Source organism: Pan troglodytes, chromosome X (assembly GCF_028858775.2).
Source record: "Pan troglodytes isolate AG18354 chromosome X, NHGRI_mPanTro3-v2.0_pri, whole genome shotgun sequence".
NCBI classification, from domain to species: domain Eukaryota; kingdom Metazoa; phylum Chordata; class Mammalia; order Primates; family Hominidae; genus Pan; species Pan troglodytes.
In genome coordinates, this window is record NC_072421.2 from 33280820 (window position 1) to 33306378 (window position 25559).

General features: G+C 34.8%; 1 protein-coding gene across 14 annotated transcripts in view; it reads right to left on the reverse strand.

Moving 5' to 3' along the window:
* DMD (dystrophin) overlaps positions 1-25559 on the reverse strand; it is a 2616526-nt gene that overhangs the window by 1577936 nt on the left and 1013031 nt on the right. The gene's annotated exons all lie outside the window — the stretch shown is intronic.

Consider the following 25559-nt stretch of genomic DNA (forward strand, 5'->3'; position numbering starts at 1 on the left):
TTAAAGTCAATAATACTTTGTAATAACACATATAAAGTGGCAGCTCCTTCAAAAGATTCATTTGCTACTTGGCATTAAAATTTACTTACTACACTCATTCCAGTGAACCAAGATGTAAAGTAATCCTTTATGTGAACTATGTCATTAGTACTAGAAATGTTAACACATAAGTTCTGACTATGAAATGCTAGCATTTCATTGTCATCCTTTTTCATCCTTTAAAAACAAGGAAATTTTGTCATTGAGACAGCATGTGTAAATCTGGAGGATATTAAGTGAAATAAGCCAGGCACAGAAAGACAAGTACCACATGATCTCACTAACACATGGAATCTAAAAAGTTGAATTCATAGAAGTAGAGAGTAGAATGGTGTTTACCAGGGGCTGTGTGGCAGGGGTTGGGAAGATGTTGGTCAAAGGACACAAAATATCAGTTAGATAGGAAAAATAAGTTCAAGAGATCTACTGTACAACCTAGTTTATAACAATGTATTGTATTCCTAAAAATTGCTGCGAGAGTAGATATTAAGTATACTCACCATGAAACATGATAAGCATATGAAGTAAAACATGTATTAATTAGTTCAATGTAGCCATTCCAGAACGTATACATATTTCAAAACATCATGTTGTACATGATAAATGTATGCAATTTTAGTTTTTTAATCATTTATGAATATAAAAATCAAAGATAAAAGATAAACATAAATCCTGGCAGGAGGTCAAGCTAATGTGGCAATGCATTTTCCTTGCCATACAATTTATCTTAGCTTAACTACTATTAAGATATCTGTATTCAGTATGTATATTCTGATCAGGTGTTCTGATTATAAGTGAAAAAGCCAAGAGTAAAGTCTCAAGTCCGTTAGCACAAAAGGAGGTTGAACAAGTGACTTCATCAATTCTTTTGAAAGAATCAGAACCATGATTAATCAGAACAACTATTTTTAAAGTATTTTTAAAAAGAGTTACAAGAGACGAAAAAATTAATGTTCCGTAGTCTACTTCTATCCATAGAACAATACAGTGCTTCTCAATTCTTAATGTACATATGAATCACCTGGGGATCTTTTAAAACTACAGAATCTGATTCAATAGATCGGGGTAGAGCCTGGAGCTCTGCATTTGCAATAGTCTCCCAAGTGATGCTGAAACTGCTAGTCTGCTACATTTTGAATAAGGGCCAAAAACATTACTTATAAGCAGACTGTTACATCATCTCCCGTTTTATTATTTTATTCATTTATTCAAATGATATTTATTAGACATTTCAATGCACAAGGCTGAAAGGTACAAAGTTATACAACACATATGGCTCAACTTATTACACTTTAATTATTAATCAACAGATGGTCAAAGTAATTTTTGCAAGTACTTTTTAAAGAAGAACTAAATAATATTTTGTGCATGAACATTGCCTTCCTTAATAATCTTACAAACTTATCTTTGGAATTCTGAAGCCTAGAAATCTCCAATTCATTTGATAATTGTTTTTCAAAATATTTGACCAATTGTTTCTTATATAGTAGATACTATACTTCACCGTATCTTGAAATTCTAGAAAATGTTCTTCCTTCTCACTAGTAACTAGTCAGCTGTACCTGTGATTAGCATAACTTAGAGCTCTTTCATTTTTAGTATATTAAATAAAACCATGATGTGAGAAAACAAAAAGGGTTGAGCCTGTGCCTATTCACTGCTGTGTTATACATAGACACATGCATGTATGTTTGGTCTCAAATATATGCCATTATAAAAAGTAAAAAATGGTGAAAAATTGGCCAAGCATTATTTTTATTGCCCCCCCAAAAATTTCAAACATTGTAATAAATTTTATTTATATAAAAAATGTGGACTAAATGCAGCTGTTCATAAATATCAGTCATTACAATAAATATGCACTTATTTAACCAAACTATTGACATTTTGCCCCAAACTATTACTATCCCACTTTTGAGATTATGTGGAATTCAAAACTGCCAGTAGGTAGAAATAAGTAATTTTTGAAGAAAGGAATTTAGGTTTTCTAAAATATTTTGAATTTCATCAACATACATTTTCAAGAAATCTATTATATTCAAAGTATTTTAATGGATTACCCAGGAAATTTAAAAGATAGAAAATTCATGAATTCTGCTTCTAATTTGGAATAAGAAAGTAAATAATAGAAGTACAAAGTAATTGCATTGCTGAACAGAATTTAAAATGTGTTCCTCTAATTGGCACAACCAGTTGTTTAACATGTTCAGATTTTTAAAATCATATAATATTGAAGGATAAGGCAATTCTCTTTAAATAGGAAACTGAATTAATTATGCATAGGATTTCAATAGCTGGAAATGAGGGAATGGGGAAGAGTATTCGGGGCAGTGGGAATATCTAGAATAAACATGCAGAGGTAGGGACACATTAGCGATGTCTTGGGAACAGTGGCTTTGTGTGTCTTAGAGAGAGTAGAGTAGTGAAAACTAAGATGAAACTGGTAGATTGTACATAGAAAACTGAGGGATCATCAATAGCAAACTAGAAAACCTGGCCTTCATTCAATAGACTAGAGAGTAAACACTTTTCAATGAGAGGGTGACACCATCAAAATTTTATTAAAGTAAATTCCTTAAGTACAGAATGGATTGCTGGAGGAAAACTTGAGAGAAATAGGAGGCTAGGACCATAATCCAGATATAAAGTGTTCAAGATCTAAGGTACAACTGTGTACGGGGGAAATGAAAACAAGTCAATGTATGACAAAAATTCTAAGATGGATCAAAAATGACTTCATTCAATTTTCAAATCATTTACTCCACAGTCTTTGGAAATGCCTATATACAAAGTTATGTGCTACAGCCTTAGGATATAAAGATTAATAAACTGACAATAAAACAAAGGAGGAAGAGGACGAAAGAGGAAACTGATTGTTCTGCAGCCATGGTAACAAGTAGACACCAACAAAAGTTTCAATCTACCCTATTTATTCATTTAACAATTAGTTCCTCCATGATTCTTATCATGCTTCCCCCAGCCAACCAGCAGCAAACACTCCCTTCTGAAACTTTGCCAGAGTGGATTCACTTCAATGAAGATAATTCTCAAACTAATTAACAATGGTCTCACCTGAGTTACCACGCTTCTAAAGCTATCATCATCCTATTCCCAATTTGAAATGTTCTTAGATTGCTGGACTTCTGATTCCCCCCAAAACCTAAGAATATGCTCCTTTCAGAGACTGTGGTTGACCAGGAGCATTCCCTCTTATTTAAGATGTTATGAAGCCCAAATCCAATGTTTAGTAAAACTGTAAAGTTTGTTGAACCTTAATACCGTTACTATGTTGCATTTTTTTGTCATTTTTGTCATATTTTTGCTGTTTCTATCATTAACACAAAAACAAACCTAGTTGTAGGAGACCATTTGTATACTATTAACAGGAAGCCAGAAGAATTTACTTAGAAGGAAAAAGCATTTATCACTTATTCCATATGTGCTAAGTGATTGTCATGTGCTATAGAATATACTTAGACTATGGTAGATTAGGAGTATATAGCAGATGAGCCACCCCATAATTATAAACATTACTTTTTACGGGAAATCAAAATAAATGTTATGGACTTCGGGGTAATCCTCATTTATGATGACTGCACTAAGGCCAATTCCTGGCACTCTGTGATCACCTAAGTATTTGTTAAGAAACTCAATACAGAGGACAGTTAAAGTCATAGAAATTGATGAGAATTATGTAAGACAGTGACTAAAGGCAATGGTATGATAATGAGTACTATAAAGTATTTCAGGAGTATGAAAATGATGGGATGTAATTTATACTTTTTATTACACGACATTAAGATTGTATGAAATGAGAGCAGTGGCTGAATCCCCAAAGTAAGAACTTAACAATTACAGGAACGTAATTTTACACCAAGACTCTACTACATAAAATGCTCACGGACACCGGATTTTAATAATTGCTTATCCAATCATTGAAGCCGTCTCAGAATGAAAATGGTGAGAACTCACAATACTGCTAGAGATTTTACTTTATGAACAATAACACCGTTTCTGATGAGTGTTTCATATTTGAGGATACTATGGAACAAATAAATCATTTAGCGAAATTTGATCATTTTTCGAATAAAGAAGTTGAACCTCACGGTGGTTTGAAGGCAAATTCAAAAGCTAGTCAAAATCAGATTAGAACCCAGTCATTGCACTGCACTGCCATGGTACCTTAACCTCATTCTCTCAGATACTATCTCAGTGTATATGAAGACCAAGTATCTGAAAGTCATTATTCAGATAGTTACCTTGTAATTAATGTGGTTCAATTACCAAACATGATCTCTATTTAGTAGTAGTGATTTATATTTCTAATAAGTGATGTATAACAAGACTAAATATACATTAAAATGAACCACTGAAATGCAAATTAGAGATATGGGGTTTTAACTACGTTCCCTTGCCTACAAAATTTGCAAAGAATTACAAAATAATAATAATCGATGCTGCAGAGGCTTCAATGATTTGGCCAAATACCTACTTAGCTTGAACAGTATCAGTTGTTCCTAACCTTATGAAAAATATTTTGGGATTGTCTATCAAAACCTTAAAAAAAAAACATATGCTATGACCCATTAATTTTCCTTTAAGGTCCTGCAACAAGGAAATTATCAGAAATTTAAATAAAGATATATGTAAATGTGATATAAAATTTAAACAGTATTTATAACACAAAAAGAAGTATTTGTCATAAAAAAAGGAAAAAGACCAATCCAAATAGCTTAACAGGTAGAGACTTAGAGAATAATTGAATATATAACTGTATAAGAATATTACAAAGCTAGTCAAAATGTTCCTTTTGAAGGCTATTTGACACTATATTAAAGTCAATACCTTACAGTGTAACATCAAAAGAGCAGGAGTTATCATTTATGTAGAAAAATCTTAGGAAAACACCTGAGAAAATACTTCAAGATATCAGTAAAGTGGATGTGCTTGCGGGATTGAAAATAATTCCCTTTTAAAATTTTATTCTATCTATATTTTCCAAACTCTTTATTTCAACACATACTAATTTTGTAATAAATATATTCTATGTTATAATAAAAGTATCTGCAAAGATAAAAAAAAATAAAAGCAAAGTTGCACAAAGTTTGCTTTCAACATGCCCTCACCCCAAAAAAGTCAATGTGAATAAGTTTGATGAAAGCAGTGCCTTCAACAAAACTAATCTTGGGCAGTCAACCTCAGGGAAGTCCAATTAGCCAGTCGCCGTGTGTAACCTTCAAACACCGCTGGGAAATCTAAAGAAGAGGCTCTACTGTCTCAATTTCAGGCCAAGTTTCTGCCAAGGGACAGGCAGGGATTGAAATACAGAATTATAATGCATAGCATGTGTAAATTGAAAACAAGCAAGACAAGATTTCAAAGATAGCAGGTATAAATGTGCACTCACAAAGCTTTAGTTGGTCAGTCTTTTAAGAGTTTTATTGAACAACAAAAACTGTGAGAGGATGTCATTTAGAAACCATGATGAGCATCAACCTCCCCACAGGGTTTGTATTAGGAAACAAAAATAAATAAATTCACTGAGAAGAAAAGGAATAGAGAAACTGGAAAGAAGGCACTTCTGGTCATAAACTAGGCATAGCCAGAATACTCCAAATATGAAAACAGAAAGGCCTATATGTTGGCACAACCAAAACCTATGGTTGTAAACAATAACCGAATTCATTGATGTGATATTCTAAAGGACAAAGTGCAGGAAGTAAAGTGGATTATTTTTTGAGGTTTGCATACGAAGAGATTTATGTTATAATATCATCTGATATCTAAATGCTGGAGTTTCTAAGTTGTAGACCATATCATGGCAATGGACTAATTCATTAAAGCATGATATTGTTATTTTTAATATTTTGTATTTGGCATTCAGCACTGCATCGTACATACATGTATTTTCTACTTACAAGTCACTATATACAATGGATATACAACATTTTAATTAAAATTTGCACAACTCCTCCCATGTTAAATTTTTTAACATTCTGCAAGATATGTTCTGCCTTAGCTAAATTAAGTACTCCTTAATTAATCCATTTTTAGCACTTCATTCACTGATACAAGCAGTTGCTTTTACCATTTAGTAACAATGCGTCTCATTAAAGGACGGTAAAATGTCATAATGGAAATAATTTGCGTTGATGAAGATGATTGAATTTCATCATGAAATTAATAACGATAAAAAGTAATGGCCTATATTTATCCAGGAGAAACACAAAACAATTTTATCTTTTGCACATTCAATTATGCTTTTCAACATGCTTATGGTGTAACCAGCAGAAAACTATCACCATCATCTTGTTACAAGTAGAAAACAGTGGCTCAGGCTGGGCGCTTTAGCTCATGCCTGTAATCCCAGCACTTTGGGAGGCCGAGGCAGGCGCATCGCCTGAGGTTAGGAATTTGACACCAGCCTGGCCAACACGGTGAAAAGCCATCTCAACTAAAAATATAAAAATTTCTCCACATCCTCTCCAGCACCGGTTGTTTCCTGACTTTTTAATGATCGCCATTCTAACTGGTGTGAGATGGTATCTCATTGTGGTTTTGATTTGCATTTCTCTGATGGCCAGTGATGATGAGCATTTTTTCATGTGTTTTTTGGCTGCAAAACTGTCTCCGGGATCTAGAACTAGAAATACCATTTGAGCCAGCCATCCCATTACTGGGTATATACCCAAAGGATTATAAATCATGCTGCTATAAGGACACATGCATACGTATGTTTACTGCAGCACTATTCACAATAGCACAGACTTGGAACCAACCCAAATGTCCAACAATGATACACTGGATTAAGAAAATGTGGCACATACACACCATGGAATACTATGCAGCCATAAAAAAGGATGAGTTCATGTCCTCTGTAGGGACATGGATGAAATTGGAAATCATCATTCTCAGTAAACTATGGCAAGGACAAAAAACCAAACAGCGCATGTTCTCACTCATAGGTGGGAATTGAACAATGAGAACACATGGACACAGGAAGGGGAACATCACACTCTGGGAACTGTTGTGGGGTGGGGGGAGGGGGGAGGGAAAGCATTGGGAGATATACCTAATGCTAAATGAAGAAAAAAAACAGTGGCTCAAAATGCATAATGCTTGCCTAGAGCATAACAGGGAAAAAAGGAAAATCAGATGCTTTTAGAAGACTGATACACTGAAAACTATTTGAGCTTTCTGTTAATCAATAAATCCTAAAACTACCAATACAAATAGAACTTACCATGTAGCCAATCCAGTAAATAATGTTAGCTGGAAGTAATGATAGTGATTGTAAAAACTGTGGCTGGGCATGTTGGCTCATGCCTGTAATCCGAGCACTTTGGGAGGCTGAGGTGGGCGGATCACCTGAGGTCAGGAGTTCAGAGACCAGCCTGGCCAAGATGGTGAAACCCCGTCTCTATTAAAAATACAAAAATCAGCCGGGTATGGTGGTGCATGCCTCTAATCCCAGCTACTCGGGAGGCTGAGGCAAGAGAATTGCTTGAACCCAGGAGGCAGAGATGACGGTGAGCCGAGATGGCACCACTGCACTCCAGCCTGGGCAACAGAGCAAGACTCCGTCTCAGAGGGGGTAAAAAAAGCTATATTGAAAATATGAGACACAGAAAAATATACTCCACAAACATTTATTGAGTTACTTTGTGCCAGGCTATATTTTAGACTTTAATAATACAATGGTAAATAAATGATCCCAGAGATATGTTCTCATGAAAAAATGACTCTAATGGGAAAGGAAGTTACGAATAAATAATTTCAAAATTCTCAGTTTACCACTTGCCACTGGATCCCTGCTTCACTGAATTGCCTTCCGTAAAAGCCCTCTTCGCTGGGATAGTTTTTGGAAATTAAATCAGAATAGAAGCTCTGCAGTGTTAATACCAAACATCCTGAGAGTGCCTCAGAACAAATGCACAGAAGCTGGTGGGGAAAAGTCACTTAAATGAAAATTCGCAACCAATCGTGACTTTAGAAGTTTTAAATAAGACGTGTTTCAGTTGAAAAGTTTTTGAAAAATCAAATTTCTGCCGTGTGCCCTAATCAACAGGAAAAGTTCTATCTTTAAATTTTCAATTTCCAAATGCAGGAAATTTTCAAAATTGTCTCTTTCGTCACAATTGTCCTAAGTTTATATATGTTAAATATATTTTATTTAAAAAATACATCCTTGACTATTTAAATCCTTAGAACAAATATTTGGTATGTAACTTCTAAAACCAGGAGAACAGACACTAACTTGACCTAACAAATGGAAGCTACTCAGTCAGCATGGGAGACTACAGATAGAAAAACATCTGTACTTTCTTACAATTCTCTCGACATGCCTGTTGTGGGAAGAACTATTAGGGTTTGCATTTGAGATGAAAGTATTTTGACTCAGTGACATTTAACTCTGCTTAAGTGATTGTCACCTGCGGTTTTCGTGCTTTGCTTTTGACCTAACAAAATTGACTTTTTCTTTCCTCTGCTGCTAGAAAAAGTATAGTCAGTTTCAAAAGTAACTCCACCCCTTATCTTCCTGGCTAACATAAAATAGTCTATTTGTGAACCTTAATTGTTTACAGTGTTAGAATTTATACTTTATACACAATGAGGCCGGAATAAAGATGTTTATTTCATGTGACACAAATTTAATTGGTTATTATTCTTTCTGGTATATTTTGGGATTTGAAAATATGCCTGACGGTATAAGGGCAGTCCTGGGGCAAATTACTCAATGATGACTAGCTTAACGCAGACATTTTACAAAATGATCAGGTTTTTTTTGAAACAAATATGGTAAAAATGGACCCACTACATATAAAAGAGCTTAGCCTGTTGAGGCAAAAATACCTTGATCAAATCATGACCCTATCACTAATAGATAAGGGATTGTGGTAAAATTCACTAATTTCCCTTTGTCCCAGTTTTTATCTATAAAATGAGTCATATTAGTGTCTTGCAAATAATTAGGGATGATGCTAACAGAGAAAATGAATGCAGAGTAAATGCTCAATATATACGATCTATTATTTTTCCTGATTTGCTTCCAGTTGGCACATAATTGTAATTTATGGATTTGCTTGCATTCATGCCTTCATTAAGTATTTGTGGAATGCCTACCATGTGTCAGACATGATACCAATTCACCAAGCAATTAATCACTTTTTATAATTAGAATGGCTCCATTTCCTAATTCCTAAGGAAGAAACCAGTGGACCATTGGACAAACCAGATGGCATACAACACTGATGTGACTCTCTCGGCACAAAACATTTATGTGGGATGGTGTCATGGTGGTATCATATGTCATACTCAACATCAGAATAAGGGGTTCAGTGTTGAGCAAAACACCATCACACACAAACTTCAACAACTGACAAGATAATTGATGGAAAATTAAGTTTTCCTGAAATAATCCAAAGTTTTCAGTAGTACTCTAACTGAAAACTGAAACCAGTGGACGAACATCATGCATTTGTGTATTGTCTAAGCACTAATGGAGGCATGCTGATGAAACACACACAATAAAGAAGTAGCAAACTTTAACCCATTTTCAAATTACAAAGATACATTTTGCTTTTGACAGTACTTATGAAATTTCATTTGAGTTTGGAGTTTCTAGCTTCCACCATTGTAATTAGGACCTCCCAACTACAAATACAATAATATGCATGGATGACAAGTAATTTCCAATGTGAAAAAAACGCAATTTAGAAATTTACAGAAGTGAAGATAATCAAATGTGAAGCATTGATGGAGAAAAGTACAAGTGAAAAAGAGAATAAGCATCCAAAACCATGTAACACAAATATGATGATGATAAGGGATAACTTTAGAAAAGAGAATGTAATAAATGATGTTAAGAATGCATAAAACATAGCTGAGATTGATTTTCATTGAAATGTATATACTAAAGTATATTTTTTGTATATTGAATAGAATTTGATGTATGTGTTAAAAGACACTGCCTTCCATGCCTATAAAGTACAGCACGACCCAATCCTTCACACTTAGCTAAAAGCACTCTAATGTCATCCCTCTTTCTCTTTCACACATTGGTCTTGTTTTGTTTTTGCATCTCAAATACCGAAGGCCATTTTACACCTCTTGATCTTCATATTTGGTGCTCTTTCACCTAAAATAATTTCTCTTTTTGCATTTTTGATTCATTCTCACCCATTAGGTCTTAACTCATATGGCACCTCTTCAGAGATGCATTTCCTATCCCATTCTAAGAAGCCCAGCCCCGTTCCCTTTATTTTACATTGATTTCCTTTACATTGCTTGTCACAAACTGTCATTATTATGTTTATTTATTATTTATATAAGAATATAAAAACCACAAGGGCAGGAACTTCCTTTAGATTGTTTTACCAATGACTGAGAAGTAGTAGGTACTCAATATTTGATAAATCAGTAAATGAATGGAGAGATAACCTTTTGGGAATAAAGGTTCATTTTCATGGTCTACACCCCCTGAATGCAGAGTAAGACACATGTTGAAAATTGAGCACTGCTTGAAGGGGCAGAAAGCACATAGCAAGGAACAGGAGCAGCCTGTATTTTTCTCCCTACAAAATTCTGCAAAAGAGATTCAGTTTGGTATAGAATTGGTTTTTATCAAGTATCAATTATATACAAGAACATTTATTTTTTTTTTTCATTTAAATTCACCACTCTCTTGTGAGTTAAGAATACAGCCCAAGGTCATACAACCAATAAGTGACAGTCTGATTAAAGTGGAAAAAAAAATAGAGTCCTTGGTTTGGCTCCCAGTTCTTTCATTTTGTGACCTTGGATAAAGTTAAGCATAATGCACCTCAGCATCCTATTGTATTGCAAGAAGTTTTTCTTATTGATCACATTCCCAAAAATAAGACTTGATTTGAAGAACATCTCATGCTCTAGAAACTGTATCAGATTATTTTTAAGTGATAGGGAAAGAAGCATTAATTTCTAAATTAGAGAGCATTAGCAGGTTAATCAAGAAGCCTATGAGTGATGATGACAAAGTTAGTATATTTTAAATTCAGATTGAAAATACTCAAGGCACAGGAAAACTAATGTTTTATTCATTGTTCTAAACGTTGGCATACACACTACAAAATAGCACCGTGCTTTACAAAAACGTATTTTCAAAAATAATATTGACTGATATCTACAGAAAAAAAAATGTACTCAAGTGCTCTCAGACTGAGGATAGGAAAAGCAGACTCCTTAGAACTTTGGAAGCATAGCTTCTAAAAATTTTGTGCTAAGTGTCTGCATACCTGGGGGTTTGAAAGATTCAAGTGTGTGAATTCCTTGTCATCTCACTAAAACTATGAGTCAGTGGTGGGTAGGATTCTACCAAATAATGATAATTGTAAAAAATGCTTTTTAAGCTCAGATATATGAGAAAGGGATTCAATAAAGAAACAAATCTAGGATGGTATACACACATTTATAAACAATATGATCACTAATATATAACTATAATATGCATGCAAACATTACATATTTGGAAAGCAACTCCCTTTGACTAGATATTAGCAACTTCAAAGACTAAATAGAGAAAAGGAAAGGCTTTGCGTAGAATCTTACTGCTATTTTAATTACTGAATGTTCCTTTTGTCCATTTGCAATTTTAAAATTTCTTCTTTCCTTTTCTCAGTGGCTGGATGAGGGTTAAAACCGATATGCTAAATACCACACAACCCAGTTTCTTGGTATAGCTTCCAGTTCTTCTTGACTCTGAAATTTCAGCCTCTCTCAAATACCTCTCCCTCAGGTAGAGCTCCACTAGCAGGGGCCTGTCTTTCCTGCTGACCGGAAACCCAGGGGCTTGGTATAACTATCTCAATTACTATATCCGATGGAGCCTGACTCATTATCATTGCTCCAGTCCCTATATGGGCTCTGATCTTGGATTGACCAGATGAGTCATTTCCACTCTTATCTTAATGGGAACATGCCCCTTGATTAGGAAAGCTTTCCCTCAGAGAAAACACATCCCATTGATGGTTTTGGCCCCAAGAGCTCATCCGTTAGTTGTCTTTGATATTTTAATTTTTAAGTCTGGATTTAATCTCTCACTTTTAAACACTTTATTACAAAAGCCATACATGCTTATTGTAGTGGAAAATTAAAATACTACAGACGCATATAAAGTTAACAGTGAAAGTACCCCATATCTCTACTGCATCACAGTCCCATTAGCTAGAAGTAATATTTGTCACCAGATGCTATGTCATCCATACATCCATGCATCTATCCATTCAGCCATTCTTTTAGCTATCCATTTATCATACTCGTCTGCCTGTCTAATGAGATTAAACATATATACTGTCTATGCATCTACTTTCTTATATACTTTCACAAGATGTGCTCAATTAGTAAAGATTCAAAATTTAGCTTTACCACTCACTGGTTTTAAAAATTTAGATAAGAAACTTAATTTCTTCATTTCTTCATACCCTCATTGGTAAAATGAGGCAAAAACTTTTCCAAGAAGATAAGTGCAAGTAAGGCATTTAGAGCAATGCCTGGCATAAAGTATGTTTTCAGCAAATTTCAAGTTTAAAATGTGTATACACATGTATATATACAATGTGAACTTCAAAATTAATTTCAGTAATGCATGTATTCATTTATCCATTTATTTATTCTGTAACTATTTATTGGACACTTGCCATAAATCGAGGATTATGCTGGACACTGCAGCTGAAATAGTGAGCAAAAATAAAAACAAACACAGACAAACCTAGACCCTGATTTTATGGTGCCTATAGTCCAATGGTAGAGATATATCTGCCTAACAGTCCATAGCGTGAAAAATACTGGAGATACTGTGTACAACGCTGCAATGAACATCCTTACACATTTGTCGTAGATATGTATGAGTATTGCTATGTATCTAATTCTGAAATGTGAAACCTCAAGATCAAATATATGTAAAATTCCATATTTTGAAAGATAATACTAAATTGTCTGATTAAAATATTACAAGTTGTGTTTCCACCAAAAGAAACACAGGGCCTATTTACATGAACCCTCATAATAAGAAGATATTTGTACTATGCATTTATTTATTAGTTAAGCTTAATTTTATTTTGATGGGCTATTTCTAATTTTCCCAAGTGAATGTCCTGAACATAATATGTAGCCTCTTTTAAAATATTATACTTTGTATATTCATTGTAGGAGTGTTATCATACTGAGGTTATTAATTTTTTATTAGTAGTGTCATTCTGCAGTCCATCATAGATTTTATTACTGTTTAATGGTCTTCCACAATGGAAAATATTTTAATTTTGTGTTGGTAAATTTGTCGGTATTTTACAGCCTCTAGGTTTTATATCACCTTAATATTATTGTAATATTCTTCTACATTGTAATAAAGTATTTAAATGTTTATTCACATTCAATCATTATCTGAAAGTTATCTTAGTATTTCTTGTGCCTTGGGTTTCCACAGTTGAAGGCTTTATTAGCTAACCTAGTCTATCTCTAGAGACATGAAATGTCACCCTAATTGTGTACTAAATTTACCTAAATAAAAGGGAATGTTGTCAAAATATCTATTCCACACCATTAAATTATTTCTCTATCATGTCATACTATGTTAAGTATGTTATAAAATCTACTAAAGCAAATCACCTGTTTGCAAATAATTTCTTAACTATACTCACGCATTTACATTTAAACAAATTTTAGAATTATCTAGAAAACTGAATCCCTCTTCCCATTCATGTGATTTATGTTCAGTGTGCTCACCCTGAACATAAACACCCTTTCTTCTCTGCTTATTCTCTAAGTGGCTGACCCTTTCACACTGTATCTCCTGTGATCATTAGCTGGCTAGATTCCAGTTGCATTAAGCTGGTGGGAAGTACCAGCTGGAGATTGAAAGAAGAGGGAAAGAGAAAGCTGGGGAAATTTCTCTATTATTTCCCTGCTTCAGAGCTGCATAATGTAGTATCTGAGTTCTACCAACAACTACATTCCCTCCATTGGTGCAGCTTTACACTGAACTCCATTCCCCCTTTCCTTTCAGCTACTATATAGTAGGAATAGTAGAAATAGTAACTACTTCCTACTATTGCTCCTCTCTAGATTACTTCTTGTCACCTATTTGTTAATATATACTTCTGTAACTTTTAAAATACAATTATCTTCCTTTTACCATCTGAGGTAAATTCTATTTATTGCTAGGGTTCTGTTATATCCTCTAAAATAATACAAATATAGATACACAGAGAGTCTCATACATCCATGTTTGTGGGCATGTGAGTGTATAATTATGCAGATGCTCCTCAACTTATGACAGGGTTACATTCCAATAAACCCATTGTCCATTGAAAATATAGTGAGTCAAAATTGCATTTAATACACTGAACCTGTCAAATATTATAGCTTAGCCTAGCCTTCCTTAAACATGCAAGAACACTTACATTAGCCTATAGTTTGGCAAAACCATCTAACACAAAGCCTGTTCTATAAAAACTAAAGTACTGAATATGTCATGTAATGCATTGAGCACAGTAGTGACAGTGGAAAATGGCATGATTAAATGGGTACTCAAAGTACGGTTTCTACTGAACGCACACTGCTTCCACACCATCATAAAGTTGAAAAATCATTAGTCAAACCATCTTAAGTCAGGGACCATCTAGATCTTGATTGAAGTAACTTCAGGAACTTTAGATTTAAGGGGTACAAGTGCAATATTGTTACATGGATATATTATGTAGTGATCAAGTCTGGGCTTTTATTGTGCCCATCACACAAATAGTCTACAATGTACCTAATAGGTAATTTTTCATCTCTCACCCCCTTCCCACCCTCCCATCTTTTGGAGTCTCCAATGTGGAGTATTCAATTCTGTATGTCCATGTGTACCCATTGTTTAGTTACCACTTATAGGAAAATACAGTATTTGATTTTCTGTTTCTGACTTCTTTCACTTAGGATGATAGCCTCCAGTTTCATCCATGTTGCTGCAAAAGACATAATTTTATTCTTTTCTGGCTCGGTAGTATTCCATGGTATATACATACCACATTATCTTTATCTACTCATGGACACAACCTGATTCCACGATTTTGCTATTACGCATAGTGCTCCAGTGAACATGCAAGTGTGACTGAAGTTACTTTTAAAGTACAAAGTAACTTAGGGAGAACTAGCATTTTCATCATATGTGACTTCCTTTCCTCATGTCTTTATTTATGTACTTATATACAACTTTAAACTTCCTATAAAAAAAAGCTCATACTTTCTTGTGTGGTTTACTTCTAAGAAAACTACATAGATTTTGGAACTTCTCTTTTTTAAAAATAATTTTATTGTGTGTTTTAAGGTATACACATGATGCTATAAGATACATATGTAAATGGTTACCATAATGAAACCATAATGAAAGAAATTAACATATCCATCATCTCACATAATCGTTCCCCCACCCTCTGACCACGAGAAGCTATAATCTACTCATTTACAAAAATTCTGAATACAACACACTATTAACTATAATAATCCTCATGTTTTATATTAGATCTTTCAACTTGTTTATCCCACATATTTGCTACTTTATAGACTTTGACCTACATCTCCCCATTTCCTCCTTCCACCCCAAACCTGGTAACCACTGTTTTATTCTCTCTATATAGTTATACACAATGGAATATTACTTGGCCTTTAAAAAGGAGATCTTGGGCCAGGCGTGGTGGCTCATGCCTGTAATCCCAGCACTTTCAGAGGCCAAGGCAGGAGGATCACAAGGTCAAGAGATTGAGACCATCCTGGCCAACATGGTAAAAGCCAATCACTACTAAAAATACAAAAATTAGTTTGGCTTGGTGGTGTGCGCCTGTAATCCCAGCTATTCAGGAGGCTGAGGCAGGAGAATCTCTTAAACCCAGGAGGCGGAGGTTGCAGTGAGCTGAGATTGTGCCACTGCACACCAGCCTGGTGACAGAGATTCCATCAAAAAAAAAAAAAAAAAAAGGAGATCTTGACCAGGTGTGGTGGCTTATGCCTGTAACCCTAGCACTGAGGGACTTAGGGAGGCCATGGCAGCCAGATAGGCAGATCACCTGAGGTCAGGAGTTTGAGACCCTGGCCAACATGGTGAAACCCCATCTCTACTAAAAATGCAAAAAGTAGCTGGGTGTGGTGGTGGGCGCCTTTAAATCCCAGCTGCTTGGGAGGCTGAGGTAGGAGAATCACTTGAACCAGGGAGGTGGAGGTTGCAGTGAGCCACTGCACTCCAGCTTAAGTGGCAGAGTGAGACTTCATCTCAAAACAGAAACACAAAAAAAGGAGATCTTGTTATTTGCCACAGGACAGATGGACCCAAAGAACATTAGGCTAAGTGAAATAAGCAAGACACAGACAGAAAAATATTGCATGATCTCACTTGTTTGTGGAAACTGAAAAAAAAAAAAGTAACTGTGCTGAGTATCATTTTATTATCACTGTACATTTCCTAATTTTGAGATCATTTTACATAATGAGAAAATCATATTATTTTCAAATAATTTATCTTGTGCTTTCCAATATATATTTCATGTAACTTTCTCTCAACATATAATATTGGCTAGGTTCTCCAGAAAAATACTGAACAGTGTCAATACAGAGGAGGAATATTCTTGTCATATTTATTGTTTGAGTCATTCTAGCATATTGATATGATTTGGATTTGTTTCCTTGCCCAAATCTCATGTTGAGTTGTGTTCCCCAGTGTTGGAGGAGGGGCCTGGTGGGAGATGATAGGATCATGAGGGTGAATTTCCCAGTTGCTGTTCTCATGATAGTGAGTTCTCATGAGATCTGGTTGTTTAAAAGTGTGTAGTACTGCCCCCTGCTTTCTCCTTCTTCTCTGGCCATGTAAGGTATAAGATGTGCCTGCTTCCCCTTTGCCTTCCACAAGAAGGTGGAAATTTCCTGAGGTATCACCAACCATACTTCCTATACAGCCTGAAGAACTTTGAGTTAAGTAAACCTCTTATCTTTACAAATTACCCAATCTCATGTAGTTTATAGCAATGCGAGAATGGACTAATACAGAAAATTGGTACCGAGAGGTAGGGCACTGGTATGAAGATACATGAGAATGTGGAACTAACTTTGGAACAGAGTAAGCAGCAGAGGTTGGAACAGTGCGGAGGGCTCAGAAGACAGGAAGATGAGGGAAAGTTTGGAACTTCCTAGAGACTTGAACTGCTTGGACCAAAATGCTGATATTGATATGGACAATGAGATCCAGGCTGAGGTGGTCTCAGATGAAGATGAGGAACTTATTGGTAACTGCAATAAAGGTCACTCCCGCAATGCTTTAACAAAAAGAGATTGGCAGCATTGTGCCCCTGCTCTAGGCATGTGTGGAACTTTTAACTTGAGACTGATGATTTAGTGTATATCGTAGAAGAAATTTCTAACCAGCAAAACATTTAAGATGTGACCTGGCTTCTTCTAACAGTATATGGTCATATGTATGAGCAAAGAGATTATCTGAAACTAGAACTTATATTTAAAAGGGAAGCAGAGCATAAAAGTTTAGAATATTTGCAGCCTGACCATGTGGTAGAAAACAAAAGCCTATTTTCTAGGGGTGGTGGGGGAAATTCAAGCTGTCTGCAGAAATCTGCATAAGTAAAAAGGAACTGAATGTTAATAACCAAGACAAAGGGAAAAATGCCCAAAGGCATTTCAGAACCCTTTGCAGCAGCCCCTCCTATCACAGGTCTGGAGGTCTAGGAAGGAAAAATGATTTCGCAGGCTGTGCCTAGGGCCTCACTGCTCTGCACAACCTCAAGACACTGCTCCCTATGTCCCAGACACTCCAGCTCCAGCTATGACTAAAAAGGCCCCAGATGTGTCTTGGGCTGTTGCTTCAGAGGGTGCAAGCCATAAGCATTGGTGGCTTCCATGTGGTGTTAATCCTGCAAGTGTGCAGAGTGTGAGAGTTGAGGCTTGAGAGCATCCACCTAGATTTCAGAGAATGTGTGGAAACACCTGCATGTCCAGGTAGAAGTCTGCTGCAGCGGGTGAGCCTGCATAGAGAACCTCTACTAGGGCAGTGCAGAAGGGTAATGTGGGGTTAGAGCTCTGACACAGAGTCCCCACTGGGGCACTGCCTACTTGAGCTTTGAAAAGAGGGCCACTGTCCTCCAGAGCCTAGAATGGTCTATCTAGTGACAGTTTGCACCATACACCTGGAAAAGCCCCAGTCACTCAATGCCAGCCCATGAAAACAACTGACAGTGCTGTACACCCTGCTGAGCCACAGGGATGGAGACGCCCAAGGCCTTGGGAGCCTGTCTCTTGCATCACTGTGGCTTGGATGAGATGTGGAGTCAAAGGAAATTATTTTGGAGCTTTAAGATTTAATGACTACCCTGCTGGGTTTTGGACTTGCATGGGGCCTGTAACCCCTTTCTTCTGATCGATTTAACTCTTTTGGAACAAAAGTATTGAGCTAATGCCTGTACCGTCATTGTATCTTGGAAGTAACTAACTCATTTTGATTTCACAGGCTCATAGGTTGAAGTCTCAGATGAGACTTTGGACTGTGGACTTTTGAACTAATGCTGGAATGAGTTAAGACTTTGGGGAACTGTTGGGAAAGCATGATTGTATTTTGAAATGTGAGAACAATATGAGATTTGGGAGAGGTTGGGGCAGAATGATATAGTTTGGCACTGTGTCCCTGCCCAAATCTCATGTTGAATTGTGATCCCCAATATTGAATGAGGCACCTGGTGGGAGGTGACTGAATCATGGGGGCAGATTTCGCTCTTACTGTTCCAATGATAGTGAGTTCTCATGATATCTGGTTGTGTGAAAGCGTGTAGATTCTCTGCCTGCTCTCACTTCCTCCTTCTCTGGCCATGTAAGCCGTGCCTGCTTCCCCTTCACCTTCCCCAGTGATTTCCTGAGACCTCCCCAGCCATGCTTCCCATACAGCCTGTGGAACTGCAAGTCAATTAAGCCTCTGTTCTGTATAAATTACCCAGTCACAGGTAGTTGTTCATAGCAATGTGAGAACAGACTAATACACATATCAAGATAAGGACATTTTCTTTTATTCCCAGATTAGTAAAAACCTTTCTCAGGACTTGGTAATGTATTTAAGCAAATGTTATTGGATATATTACTTTTGCTTTTACTGATAGGACTGACTAGTTCTGGTTTCCTGACTTTAAGAAAAGGAAGAACAAAGATTAAATATTACCTGTTCACTGTTTTGCATTTTATTATTACTATAAATATGTCACATAAAAACATCAATTAAATGAAAGCCCTGAATTTCATCACTTTAAAAGACTTTCCTTACTGCTCTTTAAAATATATGGCAAATATGGATGGAAGTACACATTTAGCAAATAATTTTGTCAGCTAAAACTTTTTATTCCAATGTTGACTCAAGTGTAAATAGTTAATAACCTTCCATATTTAAAATGCTCCATTAGGTAAATAATCTGTAATTGGTGCCTCTTTATATCGGGGAAGAGGCTATATTCTTGGTAGCATAATAGTCTGATACAATTACCTACATATATAGTTACTCAACTAGAGAAGGTAGGCAAAAAGGTGATTCACAAACACTAAACATAACTGGACATAGTTGGAAATACTATGAATCACCCATGCATCCTCTGTCATGATTATCATAGCAGTGTTCCTTAAAGTATATCTCAACTTATCAGCGATTGCATCCACATAATCTGATGAATTGAAAATAATAATTAATATAAGATAGACTGGTTGGAAGCAAATAGCTTCAAACAGAAAGTATTACAAAGGTTCAGATAATCTTAATAGAGCTAAGCTTCTAGAGGTTTACATGAACCAAATAAAAATCAGCACTGAGCTTTCATATTCCTTTTCAATTTCTCATTATCAATTTGTTTCTCTGTGTGAGTGTAGGGTGATGAAGAATGAAGTAGATGAAATTTTCAGTAAAGTATACATATGTTGCCAAGAAATCAGAGTCAAATAATTCTATAACTTTGGGTCATTGTACTAAATAAAAGAGAAACCTTAGTATTGCAAAGTTTAAACTGATTATGTTAATATGCATTTGCCTCCAAATATTATAATAAAATAATGGAATAACAAAATTTAATTCTGGTGGAAATATTTTGGATATTGTACAGATGCACATGATGCTTTGAGCATATTAAATGTAGACTTACTTTTGTGTTCTTATTTAAGTTATTTTCACTGCTTGGAATGCCTGATACTTTTTTTTTCATTTATTTAGCTGAATAAATGTACATTTACTGTTATCAGTCAGTCAATATCCAGATGCTTGATGTGCAGTTATTTCCCTGAATACCTCAAGAGCTCGGTACACAATGCCCTTTTCCAAACTCTGAACGTTTATCACCAGGTAGATTCTATCATATTATTATCCTAGCTTATATGTGCGTTGTTATCCTAGCTTATATGTGCGCACGTGCACACACATACTATATGACCTGACCCATTAGAATTCATTCATTCATATATATACACACACACACGTTTTAATATTAAAGTAAATTAAATATATTAAGTAAATAAAATACACAAGATACTTACAAGTAAAGCAAACAAGACAACATTACTAGCATTTCTTTGACTGTTTCTATCTGACAGAGCCACTCAACAATCATAACACCTATTATACGAGTCAAATCATACCTTACAAAAGAGTTTTTGTCTACCAAAATTCTTTATTGTTGTTACCTTTTCTAATTTTTTTCAGAATGGGAGGGGAAACAATATGAACTCCTAGAAGACAATGCATTTTAACGGTCTAATACCAAGACTGGCTCATTTTGCACCCATTAAATGCCTGTAAAAAAATTGACCAAAATTGGTCACAGATGGAACACATCTCATTGCTCTTCTTAGATAATATCTATTACTTACATTTTCTTTTACAATCGATTTTTACTTAGCTCACATCCAAATGAGCAAATTTCATTCATTTGGAAATGTTATTCGATTCACATTGTTTGCCCCCATGGGGATTTTTTAGCGTCTTTTTAGAAACTACTTAAATAGGTCCTAAATTTATTATCTTGGTCCATGGGTATTGAATAAGCAAACTGAGAAAATCATTTTTACAACTGTCAATTCTACATTTAAAATGATGTTAAAATCTGGTCATACATCTCTGGATCTGACATATTTTAGATAAAAATTAGAAAGGGTTAAAGTAGCTGAGGCGATAGATATTTTAACTAGCTAGATCAAATCTTTCTCATAATGTATGCATAGATCAAAACACTACATTTTGCCCCATTATTATCTGCTTTTATATATTTTTTAAAAGTGTTAGCTGTATATTGAAACTCTAAATTTATTAATCCCACATAACTGCAAGTTTCCATGTACACATTGACTTATTTCCTCACCCTCACTACTCCTGGTAATCACCATTCTACTGTCTATGTATTCAACTTATATATTTTTTTCAGATTTCAGATGTTAGATCACGTAGCATATTTTCTTCTGTGTCTTGCTTATTTCACTTAGTATAATTTCCTTCAGGTTCACCTATGTTGTTACAAATGGCACTATCTCTTGTGAGACTGAATAATATTTGTGTGTGTGTGTGTGTCACAATTTGTCAGTAGACACTCAGGTTATTTTCATATCTTGGCTATTATGAATCATAATGCGATGAACATGAGAGTAAGGCTATCTCTACAAGGTTCTAATTTCATTTTCTGTGGGTCTATATCCAGGAGTGGGATTGTTGGGTCATATGGTAGTTCTATTTTTAACTTTTTGAGGAAACACTTCCAGACATTTTCCATAATGTCTGCTCTAATTTACACCAACACCAGCAGTATGTCAGGGTTCCCTTTCCTCCTTGCCTTTACTGGCACTTGTTATCTCATCTTTCAGATAATACTCATCCTAACAGGTATGAAGTAATACCTTATTATGATTTTGACTTGCATTTCCCTAATAGTGATATTGAGCACGTTTTAATTTCCCTGTTGGCCGTTTGCACATCTTCTTTGAAAAAAAATGTTCAAGTTCTTTGCCAATTTTTTAATTGGGTTATTTGGTTTGTCACTATTGAATTGTGCAAGTTCCTTATATATTTTGGATATCAAACCCTTATCAGAGATATATGTTTTGCAAATATCTACTCATAATCTGTAGGCTATGTTTTTCTTTTGCTTTCCAGAAGCTTTTTAGATTAATGTAGTTCCACTAGTTTATTTTTGTTTTCTTGCCTGAAATTTTGAGTGATATTCAAAAAATCCTTGCAAAGGCGAATGTCAAAGAGCTTTTCTCTGTTTTCTTCTAGGAGTCTTATGATTTTAGGTCTTATATTTAAGTCTTTAGTCCATTTTCACTTAATTTTTGTGTACAGTATAAGACAAGGGTACAATTTACAACACCATTTATTGAAGAGACTGTCCTTTCCCCACATATCTTCTTGGTGGTCCTGTCCAAAATTAGTTGATTATATAGGCTTAGGTTTATTTGTGGGATCTCTATTCTGTTCCATCAGTTTATGTGTCTGTTTTTATGGCATTACAATACTCTTTTTAATACTGTAGGTTTATGATATAATTTCAAATCCAAAGAGCGGTATTTCCAACTTTTTTTCCTCAAGATTGTTTTGGCTATAGGGGTATATAGGGGGATGTGCATAGGTATATGCAAATACTATGCCATTTTGTATAAGGGATATAAACATCTTTGGATTTTGGGATCCACTGGCATCCTGGAACCCATGTCCCGTGAATACCAAGGGACAGCTATATATCCATTTGAGTAGTGTGGAAATTTTAACAATATTACTTCTTCCAGTCTACAAACATGGGATATTTTCCCATATATTTACCTTTTAATTTGTTCCTCAATGTTTTATAGTTTTGGTTGTACATATTTTTCACTTTCTTGTTTAAATTGGGTCTTAAATATTTTATTCTATGTTATCATAAATAGAATTTTTTTAATTTTTTTGGATATCTTTTGCATAAAAATGCAACTAATTTTATGTTGATTTTGTATTCCACTACTTACTGAACTCATTTATTAGTTCTAACATTTTTCTTGTGGAGTCCTTCTACATATACGATCAGACCATTTGCAAACAGAAATAATATTACTTCTTCCTTTCAGATGTGAAAGCCTTTTATTTATTAATTTTGTCTCACTGCTCCTGCTAGTATTTTTGGTACTATGACAAATAGAAGTGGTAAGAGTGGGCATCCTTGCTTTGTAGCAAATCTTAAGGGGAAAGCTTTCAGTACAACCACCCCACAACCACCGTTGATCATAATATTAGCTATAGGCTTTTCATAAATAGCCTTGATGTTGAGGCAATTTCCTTCCATACATATTTTGTGAAGAGTTATAATAATAAAAGGATGTTTAGCTTTATCAAATGCTTTTTCTGCATGTATTGAGATAATCATGTGGTTTTTCATCTTTTTGTTAATGTAGTATGTCGCATTGATTGATTTGTGTATGTTAAACCAATCTTGTGTCCTAGGGCTAAACCCACCTGGTCATGGTTTATAATCCAATGTGTTATTTGTCTTGCTAATATTTTATTGAGGACTTTTACATCTATATTCCTCCTAGATATTGGCATATATATATTTTCTTCTCTTGTGGTGTCTGTTTGACTTTGGTATTTAGGGTGATGCTGAAGTCATAAATGGCTTTAGAGGTATTTCCTCTTCTATTATTTAGAAGATTTTAAGAACAAATGGTATAAATTATTCTTTAAATGTTTGGAAGAAATGAGGAGAAGTAGGTCAAAGGACACAAACTTGAAGTTATATTGGATAAATAAATCTCGATGACTGCTTAGTATGATGACTACAGTTACTGACATTGTATTGTACACTGAACATTAGTTAAGAAAAGAGACTTTAGGTATTCTTACCATACCAAAAAAAGTTATTACGGAAGATAATGGATAGGATAATTTCGTTGAATTCAGTAATCACTTCATTATGTCTATGTATATGGTAACATCTTGTACCCCTTAAATCAGGGGTATGTAATCTTTTGGCTTCCTTAGGCTCCATTTGAAGAATAATTATCTTAGGCCACACTTAAAATACACTAACACTAACAATAGCTAATCAGCTAAAAAAAAAAACCTGCAAAAAAATCTCAGAATGTTTTAAGAAAGTTGGTGAATTACAGTTAGGCTGCATTCAAAGCTGTCCTGGGCCACATGTAACCCATGGGCTGTGAGTTGGACAAGGTTGCCTTAAGTACATCCAGTAAAAGAATAAAAACTAAAACTAAAATAATTACCACATATTGCTCTATTTAAAATGATGACAATTAGATTCGACAGTTGACAAGTCAAATATAATACATTTAAGTGATGCAATTCTACTTCTTGAGGAAATCCTTTCAAAAAATTGGTCCAACTGGAATGTATAAATATACCATTAAGAATTGTGCATTTAAAATCAAAAGTAATAATAAACTCTAAATGAAATCAGACTTTTTTGCAGAAACTAAATGAGGTTAATAAAATAGGTGAAGAGAACCTAATTTATCAGGCTGTTAAGGCTCAAATGCTTCAAATAAATTTCGTTCAGTTCTTATCATTTTCATAAAGTTAATTTATGAAAAACTATGCAAATCTAGAGTAGTCTACTAAAGTCTGCTTTTTATATGCTTATTTTACACAAAATGGTTATTGACCATATGTATTTTGTCTGGGCCCTTACCCAGAGGAGCTGTTAACATAATTGATTTACAATTCAGTTAGGAAGAAAACATGTTAAAGTTAATTTTACTCTGGAACAACAAATCAACCCAATGTGAAGTATATCACATCCCATAAAATGAACAGTGATCCAATTGTACAGCTGAACCATGTAGCTCACATATCCCATGGCATTTAAAATCTTCATCCAGTCATTAAATAAGTCTCAAGATCCAAAAGATTTACATAAGCACAAGTGAATAACTTTATTAGCTCTTCTCTTGTGGGTTTATAATGATGAACTAAAAATACTAACCTATTATAACTTACATCGATAATCTTTCAGCTCTTTTTCTCATCATATTATAAATTTACAATGTTACTGAGATTAAAAAATGTTTATCATATGTTAATTATTTGCATGATCTTCAGCATTTTTAAACAATGGAAAAAAGAGAGCTACCAAAACCAGAGTTATGTTCTTGGCATCAGAAAGCTCTAGTAAACATCCAATAAACTTTAACAGCTTAGTGCGTAAATAACACAGAATCAAGTACAACACCTTAGCCACAGATAGTACTTAATAAATAGTCATTGTTTGGTTGTATCTGTGTAACACAACAGAAGAAAGTATACAATCCTAATCCTTGCTTTAGAATCTAGACATTGTTTTCGTAGCCATTTCTGCAATAACAGTTAAAATAAAGGTACCAGCATTTCTGGTAAAGACTCTAATATATAAGGTTGTTCTAGAAATTTCAATATACTAGATTTGACAGTATGGCTTGGGAAAGGGATCCCACTGCTGAGCATTCTCTCCATCTCATATCATGGATCATAG